Source organism: Callithrix jacchus, chromosome 1, assembly GCF_049354715.1.
Source record: "Callithrix jacchus isolate 240 chromosome 1, calJac240_pri, whole genome shotgun sequence".
Taxonomy (NCBI): Eukaryota; Metazoa; Chordata; class Mammalia; order Primates; family Cebidae; genus Callithrix; species Callithrix jacchus.
In genome coordinates, this window is record NC_133502.1 from 42,087,729 (window position 1) to 42,092,419 (window position 4,691).

The 4,691-nt window shown below is 38.1% G+C and overlaps 1 non-coding gene across 1 annotated transcript; it reads right to left on the minus strand.

Annotated features, from left to right (window-relative positions):
• Nucleotides 1-1,621: 1,621 nt before the first annotated feature.
• Nucleotides 1,622-1,762, minus strand: LOC118147954 (U4 spliceosomal RNA). The gene has a single exon (XR_004734661.1). It is a non-coding gene; the product is annotated as a U4 spliceosomal RNA (small nuclear RNA).
• Between the last annotated feature and the right edge of the window lie 2,929 nt (nucleotides 1,763-4,691).

Here is a 4,691-nt window from a genome sequence, read left to right on the forward strand (position 1 = left end):
ATGGTGGTATATGCCTATAGTCCGAGCTACTCAGGAATCTGAGGTAAGAGGATCACTTGAGCCCAGGAGTTCAAGGCTGGAGTGAACTGTGATCTCACCACTATAACCCAGCCTGGGCAAGACTCTGTCTCTAAAAAAATAAAAAATATTAAAAAAAAAAACAGCAACAAGGAAAGAATCTACTGGATTTGTGTATTGATTCATTTGAGACAGCTCTTAGGTATATTGATAAATATAACTATAAACCTCCAGTCTCAATATGTCCAAAACTGAGCTTGGAATCTCTCTTCATCCAAACCTATTCTTCTTTTTAGTTCTTTATCTTCGTAAATGGTATCTTTATTCTTCCAGTTGTCCAAACCAGAAACTTAGATGGAGCATGATGCCTCGTCACGCTTCCCTTCCCACAGCCCCATCTCTAATATATTGCTAAGTTACAATATTTCTCTATTGTTTCCCAAGTCCACCCACTTCTTTCCAACTTTTTGCTATTTCCCTCATCTAGGCTACTGTCAGTTCTTGTCTGAATTATCACAGCACTCCTAAGACAACTCCCTGCCATTCACTATTATTAAAAAGACAAAAAAATAACAGATGCTAGTAAGGATGCTGAGAAAAGGGAACTCTTACACATTATTGATGGGAATGTAAGTTAATACAATCACCATGGGAAAAAAGTATGGGGATTTCTCAAAAAACTAAAAATATAACTATCATACAATCCAACAATTCCACTACTGGGCATCTACCCAAAGAAAGGGAATCAGTATATCAAAGGGATACGTGCACACACGTGTTTATCGCAGCACTATTCACAATAGCAAAGCTATGGAATCAACCACATGTCCATCAATGGACGAACGGATAAAGAAAGTGCGGTACACATAACTATAGAATACTATTTGGTCATTAAAAAAAAGAATGATGCCATGTTATTTGCAGCAACATGGATGGAACTAGAGGTCATTATGTTAAGTGATATAAGTCAGGGTAGAAAGACAAATACCACATGTTCTCATTTATATACAAGACCTAAAAAACTTGATCCCATGAACACAGAGAATAAAATGATAGATACCAGAGACAGGGAAGGGGGCAAGGATGAAGAAAGGTTGGTTATGAGTACAAACATTGGGTTAGATAGAAAAATAAGTTCTCATGTTTGATAGCAGCCTAGGATAACTAGACTTAGCAACAATATCATGTATGTTTTAAAACAACCAGAAGAGAGGACTCGAAACGACACCAACACAAAAATGATGAACACTCAGGTGATAGACACTATGCACATAACTAACACTCATATGTACCCCCAAAATATGTACATTATTATATAACAATAAAGGGGAAAAAAAACTCCCTGCCATTCATTCCATCATTCCCCAATTCATTTTCAAAACAATAGCCAGAATTATATTTCTAACTAATATCAATCTGATATCAGCAACATTGCAATTTAAGCTACTCACATGTGCAAATAAAATCTAGCTTCTTTATTTCCTTTAATCTTCATGGGTCCTCATCCAACAGAAAAGTGGAAAAGAGTATAAAGCACTTAAACCTGCCAATAGAGGGCACTTTCATTTCTTCTGTTTTTTTTTTTAAATACTGAAATATTCAGTCTCTACAAAGACTGTTAAAAATTACCAATGCCAACTATATTGCAATTTGTCATGGCTGGGTATCAGGAAAAGTTTTCAATTAGCAATAATCACTCCTTGGATAAACCTCACTGGCTATGATACTGTCACTGTGTGAAGCTCAATTCTTCTATTTTTAAGTCTTTTTTAAGTAGCTCAAACTTCCCTGGAATTTTGTTATAACTCACAGGCTTCCTCTCTCTCATCCTTTCAACAGCACTATCAATCCTATAGGCTCTGGGAATCTTTATCCCACAAATGGAAAAGATGAGATTCCCCCAGGTGATTTCTCAACAGTACTTCCCTCTTCAATCATCAATCCATTAAATCTACTTCATTTGTATGTAAAACTTGGCTTACTTGGAAATACCCAAGTCAAGACTGTTTTCTGTCACACAAGTTATATAACTGATGCCTGGGTACTTTGTGACCTGGTGAACCCAGTAAATCAGCCCTTTAGATTCCAAAATCCTACGTGGGATGGCAGTGAGATGCCCTCCAAGAATTTTGAACAAGAACATTAAGATTATCTTGTGAATACTAGGTATTTTTTGGTTTTTCAGATTTTTGCTTTTTCTGAAAAAAAGTAATAAGCTTGTTGTAAAATAAACCCTATATTTGAAAATCAACATGATTGGAGGCATAGTAGCTATTACTTTTGCCCAACTGCCAGTCTTTCTCCGCTTTTCCTTCTGTGAACAGGCACCACCAACTTCACAACAGGGTTTGATGGGACCCATCTTGGAGTCTCATCTCTTCCTGGACACAGCAATTGGTTCAGGGATGGACGCACAACCCAAAAGAACTACTGGGAATCTTCCCAAAATGTCTCTGCTGGGCTGCCAAAAGAAGAAGACTCTGGTTTCTCAAGTCACTAAATCAAGGGCTGCCTGCCAGACATGTCACCCTCTCCCTCCCCTCCTCCAGGAGAGGGAGAGCCAGCCTGCCATGGAAGAGAATGGAGCTGACTTCCGAGGGAAGCAGAGACGAGACAGACAAATAGACAGCCCAGACACCCTTCAGATTCTCCGTTCCAGTTGTCACTAAAGCCCGTGAGACATTTCAATCTGGTCCCATTTGTCGGTACATTCCCTTTTGTTGTTTAAGCTAAAGTGGGCTTCTAACACCACAACCAAGTCTTAACAATTCAGGATGAAAGTGAGGATACACAAAATCAGAACCCTGGTAACACTTGTGTTTGTTTCTTCGGATAAACAAGCAAACAAATGCTGCAAAAGAACTAGAGAACTTATTCCCATTCATCACAAAATTTAAAGTAAAGAGATACTTTCACTTTCCTATAAAGTCTCTCATTCACTTGTCATTATCTGATACCCACACAATAGCAAAGGCTTTCGATGTCTTTCTTACATTGTTCCTATTACTACATACTCAAAAAATCTTGTTCCAACTTGTCTTAGTACATTATCTTATCAGTGCCTTTGCATTTAAAGAAAAAACTTTTAGAAATGATTAACAATTTCTAATGCAAGATACCAGTTTCTCCCATTCCAAAGAGAAGGATAAGATGAATGCCTCATAATGGGATTTAGAGAGAAAGAAGAAACAGCTTTCCTTAGGCTGTTTCAATACGTTGACCTGAGAGATCATGCCGCCTGATCGCAGCAGGGAAGAGACTGAGGAAGGCAGGAGACGGGCTGGGAAATAAGGGAGACAACCGAGGTGCACTTGCGACGACCCCCAGCCTGGGTCTCCTTGCACAGTTTCTTCAGCTGGATTGGAATGCTATAAATTTCTGTAACACCAGACACACCCAGGTTCCAATGCAAGTACAAAAACATACCTCACGCCAAATCCACATTATTTTTGTATCATCTACCATTTGAGATTATGTCCTGTTCTTCCCCTTTCCCTCGGAGCAGATAAGCAAGAATCAACTGTGTCGTTATTAGCTAAGAAAAAGAAAATGGGATTAATGGGTTGATGGGAAAAGGCTACAGGGTCACAATGGATGATTGAATGGAAGACTGTTGGGCATCACATCCCCAGCTCAATCTGTGGCTTATGCAAGACAGTGAGTAACTTGCTGCTTACCTTAATTTTAATGTGAGGTGAGAACAACATGTCCTTCCTCCTTCCTAGCTTGCTGTGAAAACTAAAGAGATAACATCTTAAAATGCTTAAATACTTGGAAAAAATGATAGCATGGAAACATGATGTTGCCACCACACTCCAAGGTAGCATATACTTTCTTCATACACAGTAAAAAATTTTTCCATAACAGACCCCCCCAAAATTTGAAAAGCCAAAGAATTCCTACTTGTTTTGTGAGTAAATCTCTTATCAAGAGCTTTAGAGAATGTAAAATTCAACTCTCTGCTAGGTGCACTTATTTGATTTCAATAAACGTTAGGCATATTCAAGGGAGTAGAATATTTGGTCAAACACTTTAACCAAGGATTAAAACTAAGTCTTTCTTTATAAATCATATCTAAATGTTCCCTGAGGTTTAGAGGAAATTAAAAAGTATACTTTCCGGCTATTTTTTAATTCTAACTTTATTTTGGAATTTCAAAGTCACAGATACCTTTAAAAGATACATATTTTTTAAAACGTATCTAAAAGGCAAATATGACATGGTCCTTACTACATAAAACGAAAGACTTTACTGGCCTTTGGACTCGTACTTAAGAAATTGAAATTTTAACTTCTAAACTACAAGTTCAGATCTATTAATCCCATTTGCAAAGTTCCAGGAAGAATTTTATGCAAAGTGCTATAGATACCTAAATCTGAATTAGGTCAGAATTAAATCTATTTCAACTTAAGTGCCAACTCTAATCACTTGTTAGTCACTTCTGGAACCCTGCATTTAAGAAATTCTGAGGTCATATCTAGTTTCAGCAATAAAGAATACTGTGATCGGGCCGGGCATGGTGGCTCACACCTGTAATCCCAGCACTTTGGGAGGCCGAGGTGGGTAGATCACGAGGTCAAAAGATTGAGACCATCTGGTCAACATAGTGAAACCCCATCTCTACTAAAAATACAAAAAATTAGCTGGGCATGGTGGCGCATGCCTGTAATCCC